Genomic DNA, 15,465 nt, shown 5'->3' on the forward strand with positions numbered 1-15,465 from the left:
ATCATTACTGAGAGTCCAAACACTAAAGAGCAAATTCATTGATGGGTAGCTCTACTGATCCCAAACCATGCAAGCTAGTGGCGACAGTGGAGAGGGAAAAAAAACTTCACCAAGGCGAGTGAAGAAAAAAAAAACCTTGAGAGAACCAGACTCAGTTGAGCACGACCATTTTAATTTCTCCGCTGGCCAAAAGTCTTGTGCAGAGCTGCAGTCTCAGCGGTGGAGGCTGGAGTAAACAGAATTCAGTAAACAGAACTGTGGATGAAGAACAGGTTCATTGGCATAATTCACATACTTTACATACACACAGGCCACTCATTTTCTGCTTTAAGTTACTTACTGGCATTTAGTAATTCCAGCCTGATATATGTTTTGTCAGTTTAGTGGCTAAATGTATGATTTTAAAAAGGTGACATGGCATTCAATTACACCCTTAAACCCAACCATCATTGGATATTGAGCAAATTGTATGAATTAGATCCAACAACTTGATGCGAATTAACCACTAAATCAAAAAGTTACGAAGTGCTGTGAGATTGCATTGGTAATTGTTCGTCCACTGTCATCGAAGCAGTGTTCATTTTGTCTATGAAAATTACTTGAAGTCCTCTGCACTAGTAACGTGATAACTGTAAATACACATGATATTATCCGCACAGCTTATTAGAAGTTACCCAGCAGGCACACAACGTCATAAGAGATGTTAAGTTAATATTAGGTTAGATTTAGGTCATGATGTCGAGTGACCAAAATTCCATGTTGTGTTAAAAAAATGACCAAAATCCAATATTGAGCAAGCATCTTAAACCAACATCATATTGACGTCAAATACTGACATTTATTCAAGCAAAATCTAACATCCGATAGATGTCCTAGTGTGCTAGTCCCCCCAGCGTCAAGCTGTAACATCATTAGATGCTGATATTTGGTTGTTTTTAGGTTGTGTTGGACCAAAATACACTGCCAAAACCACTGACGGCAGTTCTCACGTCAACTCTATTTTCAATTCCACCCAAAATGCAATGTCCCCACAACGTCAATCCTACGTCATGCTGCTACAATGTCAATGATGTTGATGGATTGTGCCTGCTGGGTAACTTATAACTTTGCCGAAGTTAATTGAGTCTCTTGAGTTCAGAAAGTCTCCAAAGCTACTAAAGTTTATGCACAACTAGACAAGTTGACATCTTCAGTGCACATCAGAGATGTGCCTGCGCATAGATATTTGAGATGCCAAATCTTGATAGAAAAAGAAACTAAAAAAACAAGCAAACCAAAACAAGTCCAGACCAAAAAAATTATCTAAATACTTTCTATAGAGAAAAAAAGAAAAACTCTGCACAAACCATGATACTAAAATTAGTTTACTTTAAATAGGCTCGTTCCCTAGTTTAAAGTGTGCCCCCTGTTTGGCTTAGTTACTGTGGTCCCGATCTGATCTGCAACATCTGATCACCCCAAGTATATTGCTTTTATTTTGTGAAGCTATTTGTGTAGAGAAAAACCTTAAGTTAAAAGACCTTAAGTCAGGTGTTTGACACACTTTCCCACAAAAAACGCTCCAAACTATTTTCGCTATAGGGCTTCTTTAATGGTATATTTATATAGATACTGCTGACGTCAATCAGTGCCTTTTCTCTATCGTTCTTGTTTATTCTGTTTGTTGGATTCAAAGCAGGGCTATATAGGCATATTGTAGTGTGATTTTTGCTTTTATACATTAGTTTGACCACATATGCAAACATAGAAAATACAAACAACCACAAAAGCATCTCAAAAATCCTTTTATGTCATTACTACTCCTTCAGCCACAGATTTACACACCAATAGACTGAATTTGTCATCCAAAAACTCTGTGACACTCCTATGTAAAGCTTTACATAGTCAAAAAAAATGTTGAGAATGTGGAGCGGAAATGTTACACACCTGCAGATTACGTCTGAGATAGAATATTAGTGAGTCAAGGAGTCTGTCCATCATATCTTTAATCATAGATAGTAAAAGTTTACAGCTTAAAGACGAATCCTTTCATTGCATACTTGTGGTTCACACCCACTGATACTATAGTGTTCATCTGAACTGTTTCCTTGAGGTTGGAAAAAAACAATCTGAAGTCTTTTCAAACTGGTAAAAATGCACCTCGATGCATTAGATGGTGGATGTGCATTTGAGTTTCATTATAATGCAGCAAGAAAATATTATTTTGTTGCTACTGGTTGCATTTTATTGGTAAAAGCCAAATCGCAAAGCTTTACTCTAATTCAGAGTAGTGATTAAATATATAGGCCAAGTGTTTAGCATGAAAAATGAGAACCACATATTAAACGTAAATTCAGGAAAACATTCCTTTTATAAAATGATGAAAATATTGCTAGAGAATAAATGACATTCACAACAAGAATAGACAATGGGGGGAATAAGTATTGAACATGTCACCATTTATCTCAGAAGACATATTTCTAAAGGTGCTGTTGACTTGAAATTTTTTACCAGATGTTGATAACAACCAAAGATATCCATATATGCAAAGAAAACAAATCTAAATAGTTTACAAATTATGTTGTGTAATAAAATGAAATTAGGCAGGGAAAAAGTATTGAACACATAAAGAAAGGGAGGTGTAGAAAGGCAGTGAAAGTCCTTCATCAGTGTAAATGAATATTAGCTGCTTCAGTCCAACATCTACATTATCAAGATGATGAAGATGAAACCAGGGTGGACATTTCAGCAAGACAATGATCCAAAACACAGCCAAGAAAACTCAAATGCTTTCAGAGAAAGAAAAACAAGCTGTGGAATGGCCCAGCCAATCTCCTGATTTGAATCCAATGGAGAATACAAAATAAAGATCCCATTTGATAGACGAGACCCACAGAAACATCAAGATTTTTACACTCTGTTGAAGTATGTGAAAAAAACAAACACCTGAGCAATTCATGTGACTTCATTCTCCATATAAGGGGCGTCTTTAAGCTGCCATTACCAAAACAGCCTTTCATATAAAAATATTAAATTCATTTGTTTTGTTTTTTTTGTTTCATTTTTATGTTTATATTGTTTGGGTTTTTTAGTTTAATTCTTTTTATTGACAATTTTCAATCAGAGAGGTATTACAAGTGAGGAAAAGAAAAACCACAACCCTTTTGTTTTCACAATGTTGAGGAGAGAAACACTGGAAATTAAAGTGGTAATTAAACACATTCCTTACTCTCTGAAGCAAATTGAGATGAAAATAAAGTAAACAACAACAACAAAAAAGGAACAAACAATAACGAAAAAACAGTAATACAAACACAAATAATAATAATAAATTAACAAATGACACCCAAGTAGGCCATTACTGTTAAATGTAAAAATATCACACAATTTCTTTTCCTAATACACTCTTAGATAAGTTTGTATCGTTCAAAAGCAGGAGGGGGAAAAAGAAAAAGAAAAAAGACAGATACAGACAGGGTTAATTATGCAAGACGGGATATATAAAGCTATTTTTAAAAATACAACAGAAAAGGTTACCAAGCTGTATAGAAATCCTCTGTTTTGCCATTAATTGTGTATCTAATTTTCTCTATTTAAATGAGCTGCAACAGGTCATACATCCAATGAAAGTAGTTTGGCGGAGAAGGTTTTTTTTTTAATTCAATAGAATAATTATTTTAGCAATTATTAAGCAAAAAGCTAATACATTTGACTGCAAAGATGACAGCGTTACATTTGTAGGATTGAGTCCAAACAGTGCCACTAAAGGACACAATTCAATTTTTAGAAGAAAAATATCAGATATTGATTTATTATTTGGGTTTTTACCAAAATCTGATTCAATTCCATTGTCAGCAGCTCCTTTAGAAATATTATTTCCCGGAGAAAGCATGGCATGTTCAATACTTGCCCCACTGAATCATCAAAGAATTTAAAAAATCCAGTTTTGTTAGATCATGGTGAAAGTTTTCAGTCACGCAACATGTGCGGAAACCTGGCAGGCGAAAAAATAATGGGCCGTAATGGCAGCTACACTTGAATCACCATAGAAATGCAGTTTCAAGCTACGAATATTTGGATCACATATTAACAGAAACAAACACACTAACAGTTATAGGTAATCCTTACATTTCCCCTTTTTGGCTAACCTGCCTCTGAAGGAATTGTGTAGAAGCACAGCTCAGTTGGGTCTTGTCATCACTTAGCAAGACTAAACCTTATTGCACAACAGTTATCTGGCTTTTTGGCTAAAGAAGAGAAATTACTCAGCGTCTGACTTGGCAGTCAGCAGGAGAGTAATGTTTTGCCTGCCAGGGAGGCATTCCTCTAAGGGTATGCCGACATGTGAAAGCTACCAATAGAGTTGGCTTCAATGAAAACACTTTTTGTTATTCAGAGTAAAAATTCTTTTGTTATATTGGGGTGTGAGTAACTACTTGCACCTACTGTAATTAAGTACCTTTTAGGCTTGGGCGGTAATATGGTATACCGCGGGATCTAAGAGTATCAACAGTGTCAGTTTCAATATCGTTATACTATCATAAAAAAACAATTCGCTTAAATAGGAGACAAGTATTAAATATAAAATATTATTTAATTAATGCCTATAAATGCGTATGCAAGATTGTCATGACGGGACAGTGTTGAGGAGAGAGAGTGTGTGACGTGAGGTGGGGAGTCGCGCACAAAGTGACTTGCAGTTTGGCAGTATTTCCAGTTTTGACCGAATGAGAAGGAAGACGTGGTAATTACGATCTAGAGGTCTGCATTCCTGCTGCTGTACCGCGGGAGCCGACCAGATTTCTTGCGGTGCGGGAATGAGTTTTCGAATAAAGCGAGGGAGCAGTCTGTAACTCTGGGGTAATTTGAAAGGTATTCAGTTTCTGAATGGTTTGGGCACAAGCCAACAGTTTGGTGACTCTGTCTGAGCCTTACGTCATATTTTTTTTATCATGCACCAAGTGTGCCGCAAGCCTGCGTTTGAGTGAAGGTCTCGGCCGTTAGATCGCCCCCTGGGGGCTGGCTGCAGTACAAGTCATAAAGCCCGCCTCCTCCGTGTTAATGAAGGAGACTTGAGCCCAAATAAAAAAATGTATTACACTTGCAATAAAATGTCCCGAAAGATGGTTCTGGTCGATTGAGGCACTGATTATTGTGCTGAAATAGGTGCAGATCTTCATTTTTGTAAACAGTTTGTTTTTAGCAGTAATTTAATGCTGGGCGTGTCATCGTGATTGACAGCTTTGATTGACAGTTTCTCAAAGCAGCGCGTCTGAGCTTCGGCAGGAGACTGAAGTGTTATTATTCAATGTCTGTGTTATTTTACCATGACAAAATGAGTTCAGTAGTAAACTACAGTTTCTGACATACATGATCCTGGTGGAACACTGTTTATTCGCTAAGGCCAGGGCTTTTTTCGGGCTTTATTAGTTTGCTGATACACGCCTAACCACCCAGATAGCAAAATACACTCGGGTCAGTTCCGGCTAGATTCTCGCCTGCCGGAGACTTACCCCTCAGAGCTCAGACTGACTACCTCTGTTGGACCTACTCCGGATGCCTGGACTCACTGCCCTATTCCAGCCCGAGTCAGTCGAACCAGATGCGGCGGCCGAGCGAGCCGGCGCTGCCGCATGCGAGCCGGAATCAGCCCGCGACGGCGCGAGTAGGTTACGCGCCCGTAGCTGGCGCGATTGAATATATAAAACCCTCATATTTGTTAACGTTTTTACATCCATCTGTGTTGATATGACAGCAAACGCATGCTGAGAAGTTCGGGGGGCGTGGTTGATTTTACATAAAGCGTTTGATTGGAAGCTCGACTCCGCTCATTTTCGCGGCTCCTCCTCTGGCTCCATCAGACAGTCCTTCTGCGCATGTCAAGGCTCCAATTTCAGCAGTCTTTTGCGACAGTTTGTGCCCGTCAAGCAGGCGTTTTGCCCTCAAGGCGTTCAAAGAGAAAAGGGGCTGTCGCGTCGTCCATATTTTTTACAGTCATTGTCATGCACGGGAATACTGGATACCGGGGTAAAATAGGGGGGACCCAGGTGAAAAAAAAATATAATTAAATGCAACTAAAATACACTTAAATACCCACAAATACATTTTTAGTACATTGTTATTTTTTGTGTTAAATAAAAGTTTGATGGTTTTACACTATAAATATACTAATTAAAAGTATGTTTATACTTAAGTAGGACTTTAGTACACTTGACAAAAGTATACTAAATGCCAGTAATACTTAAATAATTTTTTAGTGTACTACAATAAAGTACACTACAGAAAAAACATCCAAAAGACTTTTATTAGTGTGTTTTTCAAAAGTGTGCTTTAAATGCTTTAAACATTAGTTGATTTTTAGTACACTGTTTACATACTAATCCTAAGTTAAAAATAAGTTAATATATAAAAAATGTATTTGTAATGTATTGTAGTAGAAGTACATTTTCCCAAAAGTTGTACTTTAGTACACTTAATGTGAATGCAATATTATCACTAACATTTAAATAGATTGAGTGTGGTAATTTTAAGTTTATATTAAATTGACTTTATTAAAAATCTATTAGTAATGTATTGTGGTAGAAGTACATTTTCCCAAAAGTTGTACTTAATATTTGGATACCGCCCAAGCCTAGTACCTTTTATTTGGTAGCCTGTTCTTTGACGTAAACTACAAATGAAATATACTTGATATTTTGACCAGATGTTGGTAACAGCCAAAGAAAGTCAGATATACAAAGACAACAAATCTAAATTAACAACCCTCTGCCCTTCCTCATTATAAATGAATAACAGCTGCTTAATATTTATTCAATATTTCTTATACATTATAATATTTCAAAGTACTAAAATGTCAAAAAAAAGTCACTTTGTTAAACCGTAGAGTTAAATTTTCAACATTAAAAGGTAACAGAGCAGAGCAGAGATCAACATCCCTAATTCACAACCAGAAATAAACAGAAAACACTGGTGAATCACAAAATATGGAAACTGCAAAAGAACAGGTTCATTTAAAGTGTATAATGTATGAATGGGATTGTACAAAAAGCCTCTAAATCTAAAAGTTACTCTGCTGTGAGATTGCATTGCATTGCATTGTCACATTGAAAGGGTCATGATGGTTTTGTTATAGTGGTTTTCTTGAATCCCTCATCACTTTTTCTGTTATCTGTCTTGTATGGGAAAACTTATCAATATACTACTTTGTCAACTTGTTGATTGTTTAGTAAATTGATTGTGGTTGCACGTCTTAGACCTGCATCGTGTGGGATGTTACAAGTGGATGTGGAAATACAACTTAATTATGATTCCTCTGACTGCTTTAGCAATGAATTTCTTTTGCCAGCAGATTTGTAATCCCTTATCGCAGAATCAAGCAGTATAAAAGCATATTTGTCCCAGCACCAATCACTAGAATAACACTGATATCATTTTACAGCATTTGTACATATTTTTCTTCAACCCAGAGCAGTTTTTAGTGATGTTGGAAACTTGGAAAAGCACTTCTTTTATATTTAATTGTATATGTGTAATTTAACGCATGTAAAAATGTGGAAAATATGCAAACCTAGGTTACTTATAGGGGACAAATCATCATTCATTCATTTACCTTCGGTTAAGTTCCTTATTTATCAGTTTTTGCCACAAAGGAATGTACCACTAACTATTCCGGCATATGGTTTACGCAGCGAATGCCCTTCCAGCCGCAACCCAGTACTGAGAAACACCCACACCCTCTCACATTCACACACACACACTATGGTCAATTTGGTTCAACCAATTGACTTACTGTGCATGTCTTTGGACTGTAATGTAATGTAAATGTAATGTAATGTGTATGTATATAGCGCATTTATCGTGTATGGCCATACACCCAAAGCGCTTCACAATCATAAGGTGGGTCTCTCTAAATCACCACCAGTGTGCAGCATCCACTTGGATGATCAGCCACAGGACAACAGTGCGCTCACCACACACCAGCTATTGATGGAGTGGAGAGACAGTGATAGTGCCATTTTGGTAGATGGGGATGATTGGCAGGCCATGATGAGAAAGGGCTGATGGGAGGTATTTGGCCAGGATACTGGGGTTACACTCTATTTACAAGAAGTGCCATGGGATTTTTAATAACCAAAGAGAGTCAGGACCTCGGTTTAACGTCTCATCTGAAAGACGGCACTCACTAAAGCCTGGTTTATACTTCTGCGTCAAGTGACCGGCGTAACTCACGGCGCAGGCAACGCGCGCAGCTGTGCATTTATACTTCTGCGCGCTGTCTCTGTTGGTCTGCAATAACATTTCCGAAACGCTAGTTGGCAGTGAGGTGTAAATTATCCTCTGTGTCGAGTTTCTTCGCTTCTGTTTTGCTTTTCCTGAACACTTCCTGGTTGTACAAGTGACTCAAACTCGCTCATTTTGAGGCAGGAACCGGCGGACGTGCAACAACTTTAACCATAAACACAACACAAAACAAAACTTTCCATCCGGAGCTCCTTCACGGGACTCCACACTTGTAAACAATCACTCGCGCCATTCGCGCGGCTCTCTGTCCCGCCCAGACTCGTCAGCGCTACCAAGCCGACCAATCACAGAGCTTGCGCTATGCGTTGTTGCGATGTGTAGTTACATTTTTTGAGAGGTGCACGTCAGTGACGCCGATTGCCATGGCGAAGGGCTATGCATCAGCGCCGTAGCATATGCCGGTGTTTGACGCAGAAGTATAAATCATCCTTTAGAGTATGGTGTCTCCTTCACTATACTGGGGCAGTAGGACTCACAAAGACCACAGGTTGAGCACCCCCTGCTGGCCTCTCTAACATCACTTCTAACAGCTATCTAGTTTTTCCCATGTGGGCTCCCATTTAGGTACTTACCAGGTTCAGCCCTGCTTTGCTTCAGTGAGTAATCGGTCTTGGGCTGCAGGGTGATAAGGCTGTGGCTGCGGAAATGTGACTGTGGGGGAAACCGGAGCACCCGGAGGAAACCCACACAAACATGAGGAAAACATGCAAACTCCACTTAGAAATGCCTAGCTGGAACTCGAATCTTCTTGCTGTGAGGCAACAGTGCTAACCTCTGAGTCACCATGCAACACAGGGTACATATATTAAACCTAATATATCTTTCATGGTTGTAAGTTTCCCACGTTCTCCATTCACACGCATCTCATCTCTTCCTCCTTTAACTCAGAGTCTAGGATTACAGAATTGTGTTATAATTTTATTCATTTCTGTAAATGGCGTGAGTGCTCTGTTACACAAGAGCACAGATACATAATCGCAAAAAAAATAATAGCATGCAAGCTTTAAAGTAGGACGACTGCCTGTCCTCCCACTGCGTGCTCAGACTGGTCAACAATTTTCTTGTGATGTAAATGCTAATTTTAGCTTACTGGGTTGAGAAATCCACCAAAAAGTTTTTCATAAATCAAAAGTTGAGCTTTAATTCACTTGTACAGTTGAGGACAAATGTGCAGCTGGATTTTGACCTATTTTCATTGAGTACGCTTACATTAGGGGTCACCAATCCTGGTCTTGGAGGGCCGGTGACCCTGCCGTGTTTAGCTCCAACTTGCCTCAACACACCTGGCTGAGTGTTTCAAGTATACCTAGTAAGACCTTGATCTGCTGGTTCAGGTGTGTTTGATTAGGGTTGGAGCTAAAATCTGCAGGACACCGGCCCTCCAGGAACAAGTTTGATGACCCCTGGCTTACATGGACACCAATAATCCAATTTAATGCGATTAAGACAAGACTCTGATTAAGAGTCTAACATGTAAAGAGTGATTTTTTAAAATTAATTTAACATGATTAAAGGGGTGGTCCACTATGATATATTTTATTTTAAACTTTAGTTGATGTGTAATGTAGCTGTGTGAACATAGACAACATCTCTGACTCTAAATGTAAGATGCTCAAACTTCAATGCAAAGTGAGACATGGGCTTTTACAGATTTAGCTTAGCAAAGCCTACAGCGAATGAATTTAGGGACTGCAAAAAAATACATCCGGGCTAATGAGATCACAAACATTCCAGGTTACACACACCTTGTGCAGTAAAGGGGCGTGGCCACAGATGCGTTAATAGAGAAGGGAAGATGCAGTCCAAACGCTGCTATTTCCATAGATCTTATTCTGTTTTACTATTTGGCCTTTCAAGGGATGTGACACAATGAGAGAAGTGCTTACAGTTTAATTTTATAAATGTTCCAGAATAAAGATAAAGCTCTATGAGCAAAGCATTTTACAAAGGACTGCTGCTTTCACAATTTATTGAGGCCAGCAGGGGGGAAATTCCGGAAGTTTTCTGTGAGACGGAACAAAACGGGAGATTTCCAGGAAAAACGAGAGTGTTAGCAGGTATGTAGTACGACAGTGGTTCTCAAACTTTTAAGCCAGCGACCCTCAATGTAAGATCGTCAAGAACTTGCGACCCCTCACTACCAAAGCATATACAAACAATAAAAATAGCTTCTTTTAAAGTTATCACAATATTTAAACTAGATTTACTATACATTACAGGGCTCGAAATTAACATTTTTGCTTGGTAGCACTGGTGCTCCTAACTTTAAAAATTGAATAAAAGAAAAACGCCAAAATTTTGTCGCACCCACCAATTATGAGCACCGTAACTACAAGTTTTATAAACAGATTTATTGCATTTCAAAACAAAACAAATCAAAACTAACAAGCAAAAAAATATATATGCATGCGTGAGGAAAATGTTTCAACGAAATCCCGTTATCACAAGAAAATTCATTTTTATAACATAACTGAGTGACCAAAAGATAGACGGATGGACCGCTCACTGGCCCTGCATGCACTGCTTGACATAAATGAATCTGTTAATGATAACTGTGCTGTGTTCTCACGGGTGGTGTCTGATATTGTAGTTGTTTTTGACACAAACCTTATTATTAGCATATGTTATTTTAAGAGCAATACCGGTCTCCTCATGAGCTGCAATATTAGTTTAATCTTAGTCAGTGCAAGCCCTTTTGCGATGGTGTACGCGGTGTTAACTTTTACATATGGCTGCACGGCTGACACCATCTGGCGATTAAATAAGGGATTAAACAGAACATCTCGTGCTTAAAATTTGTAAATGTGGCAAACAGTTACCTGAAAATTCCGTACCACAGGCTTTACAGTGAATGCTTTTCATAGCATTTATATACAGTTATTTTCATAGCAGGATTGGACCCAATGGAAGTCTTTTATCGACTCTTGGAAAAGTGTAGATGGTGGATTAATATTCAGCACGTGATCAGTAATCAGATGTGCCATTATTTGTAGCTTTAGGTGGTTTCTAAAACAAAATCTGTCGGTGTTGTTCTCATTCTCATCTTTAGCGCTTTACATTTTTGCGGTTGTCGCTCCTGTCATCTGAAGGCAGAAGGCATTGACTGAGTGATTGACAGAGGATTTTACCTAATGCATTCAGTTCTAGAGCAGTGGGCCAATAAGAAGAGCGCGAAGGCAGGGCAAGCATTATGGGCTTTGTTTACTGCAGCAAGTTGACATGACAACTGTTTTAAACTATTCCTGAGCGCTGCGTTTCAATTGCAAAGATGGATTCTGCCTGAATGTGTCCTAAATACTTTATGAATTTATCCTGATATTTCTGACATTACCTTCTTTTGTCTAATGGGGTCTTGCTCTTATGTTTAGTCAAAGTAGACGGTTGCGGTTTTCACATCCAGATGCGTGCTGTATTGATAACTAGCGAGTTTGCTTCACAGTTATAATGTTCGATTCTTTTTTTTTTTTAATACTAATCAGTAATATCTTTTAAAAATCTGAAAATATTAGCTTTCACTTGTAATACTGAAAAATATATATCATAATCACTGAAAATTACACAATTTTTAAACCACTCTCGCGACCCCTTGAACTCATTCTGCGACCCCTATTCCCCCAACTTTATTTATTGCTAAAACGGCGTGCCATAACAGTCTGACAAACAACCTGCAACAGAGGCATGATGTTTCTTAGTGACGTGAAGCCGATCCGTAAATCACAACACATTAGGTTTGCTGACTAATCAGAGTCCTTTGAGGGCAGGCCTTATAGGAGGAACCAGGAAATATGATGGTCATTTCCATGTTAGCTCAGTAGCTGTATGAAGTGAAGGTAAGATAAGAGAGCAAATAACATGATTCTTTACAAATGAATCACGAACACACATTGTTTTGCACCCCATAAACACAATGAAATCTTTTAAAAAAAATATTGTAACCACTTCTTTAAGGTCGAACTAAACAGAAATCGGATTGACGTGGAGTATGCCTACTTTAGTCACATTATTGCAGTACAGACATTCTCCATTAAACAACACTCCTCCAGCAGTTCATACTCGCATCCAATATCTCGTTTGTCATGGGGGGCATGCATGAAATGTTCCTGAATGAAAATTAAAATGCCAAACTGCAGATAAAGTCGACAAATTAATAATGAAACACCCGAAATGACATAAAACTCCGGAGGAAATATGGATAGCGTAATGACGTTAATCGAGTTTTGTGCTATAACATGTAAAACGGAATTATGAAAGGAACATCCAAAAATCTACTCATGTAGACACCTTCATCAAATAATAATAATAATAAAAAAATTTATTTTAAGGCTCTTTTCTGGCAACTTAAGGACACTGTACAATAAAACAAGAGCTTATATATACAGTAACATGATTAAATGTAATCTGAGCTTTTCCTTTGCATGTCTTTTGAAGATGTCTTGTTATGCCTGTATTATTGTGAAAATCCAATCAACATAATAAAAATAATAATAATTAAAGGTCAATATAATTAGCTCCCTTAAGCAATATTTTTTAGATAGTCTACAGAACAAACCACTGTTATACAATGACTTGACTAAACCTAATATTAATTTAGTTACACCTTTACATTTCACTTCAGGCTGAATATATCAAAAAATAACTAGTAAAATATGATGTACTGTCATCATGGCAAAGATAAAAGAAATCTGTTATTAAATCTATTATGTTTATAAACATTGAAAAAAGCTCTCCATTAAAAAAAAAATTTTTTAGGAACAAAAATAAAGGAAGTAAAATTTAACAGGAGGGCTAATAAATCTGGCTTAAACTGTATATCTATGCTAAATGCTTTTATTATAGGCCCGTTTTTGTAGCCTATAAGATATCTGTCAACAGCATCACTATATTGAACTGAAATTACTGGTCAAAGCCATATGATGTTCCATACAGTAATTGTTTATTAGGGTTTTTATACCTTTATTTAATAAAACAGTAGAGAACGGAAGCAGGAATGTGTGGGGAGCAGAGAGAGAGAGAGGATTTGGAAGGACCTCAAGCCGGAAATCAAATCCAGGTCACCGTAGTGCTGTATGTCAACACACTAAATACTAGGCTATTGGTGCTGACTTGATGTTTCATTTATAAATAAACAATGTATATGGCCTTGCCACACTGCTTATAAAATTTCACTGATGTCAAAGCCTAATTAAAATGCCTCAAGTCAGTTAACATCATTCGTTTTATTGTTTTATTAGTGGAGATAGGGTAGAGATAAGCTTAATGTGCATAAGTTCAACCTCTGTGTGCTGTGAGCTGCTGCTGCAACAAACTTAGCCTATTTTAAAGGCAGAAATACACAGAATGAGCAAATATTTAAGAGGAAATTTTCATTCATTCATTTTCTTGTCAGCTTAGTCCCTTTATTAACCCGGGGTCGCCACAGCGGAACAAACCGCCAACTTATCCACACACACACACACACATACACATACACTCCCAATTCACCTATACCGCATGTCTTTGGACTGTGGGGGAAACTGGAGCACCCGGAGGAAACTCACGTGAACGCAGGGAGAACATGCAAACTCGACACAGAAATGCCAACAGACCCAGCCGAGGCTCGAACATGCGACCCAGCGACCTTCTGACCCTGCCGAGGCTCGAACCTGCAACCCAGCGACCTTGTTGCTGTGAGGCGATAGCACTACCTACTGCGTCGCCTAAGTGAAAATTATTGTAATAGTAATTGATCAACCCAGGATCCAGGAAAACCAATGTGGTTTTTGTCTGTTTTTGTCAGGCTGTGGTACACTGGACCAGCTCTATACCCTAACCAGGGTGCTCAAGGGTTCATGGGAGTATGCCCAACCAGTCCACATGTGTTTTGTGGACTTGGAAAAGGCATTCATCCATGTCCCACGTGGCATTCTGTGGAAGGTGCTTGGGGGTAGTATTGGGTCAGAGGCCTTTGTTAAGGGCTGTCTCCTCCCTGTATGAACAGAGGAGTTTAAGTATCTCGGGGTTTTGCTTTATTAGTGAGGGAAGGATGGAGCGTGAGATTGACAGGCGGAGGCTGCAGTAATGCGGTCAATGTACCGGTGCATTGTGGTAAAGAAAGAGCTAAGCCAATAGGCAAAAAGCTTTCGATTTACCGGTCATTCTAGGATCCTACTTTTACCTATGGTCATGATCTTTGATCGCAGCTCTTAATACACCACAAAGACTTACTATCTTAGTCACAATGACATGCACCAACAATTTGTCTTCATTTAAACTCTGATATGTTACCCATAATGTTGTGTGCATTGCAATACTAGGGTATTACTCTGCTAATGAAACCTTCACACTCTGCTTGTACTGGTGGAGTGCTCAATGAAGATTGGCCACCAGGATGGTCAAATTTAGCTATAAAACCTCCAACACAAACTTGGCCAGTGTTCAGTGTCTTTGTCCGACCCCAGCATATTACAGTAATTATAGTTTTGAGTTGTTATTACGCCATGACGTCATCACCCATTGACATCATCACCCAATGACATCACAACATCATTTAGCAACTGTCTTGCAACTGTAAGAAACCAATTATCCTGCCTTTAGCAACTTCTTCTGAATATTAGTTGGGAACGGTGAACTTCTAACTGTGAGAAAAGACGTACACTATGTGTCAACGCTCTTTCCTATGAGTCACGATCTTGCAGACTGGTAACGTAGATCCTTGCCTAATGTTCTGTCTTTTCTTCTTAGCATGCCATTACGACGACTGGCAACTTGGATTTGGATGAAACAATGAAGTTCTTTTTGCAAATTTAAACAGGAGCCAACTCTGCTACCCACACACTGAGTCAGTTACAATGCTTGCAGAGCAATATTTATATACGCCAACGCAGTTAGTTTTTGCCTTTTAAAGACAATAAATGAAATATTTACAAAGCATTCATATGGTCATACTTTACAATTTAAGTCACAATAACTAATGCTGTTGTAAACTTAGCAAATATGGCGGCATGCGAGTAATGCTCAAAAAAACATAAGCTTTAATTGATCGCTGCCACGTTTCTGGCATTTCATGTTTTGTCTATATGTAGTTTCACATCTGTATGACTGTTCTGTAGAATATTTTAAATATTTGCTTAGTTCATCTATTAAAAGGCAAAGGAGCTAAACTGAGTCACAATTTCGAAAATAAATTAGCACAATTACTATGTAAAC

Source organism: Danio rerio, chromosome 5 (assembly GCF_052040795.2).
Source record: "Danio rerio strain M-AB ecotype USA chromosome 5, GRCz13ab, whole genome shotgun sequence".
Classification (NCBI taxonomy): domain Eukaryota; kingdom Metazoa; phylum Chordata; class Actinopteri; order Cypriniformes; family Danionidae; genus Danio; species Danio rerio.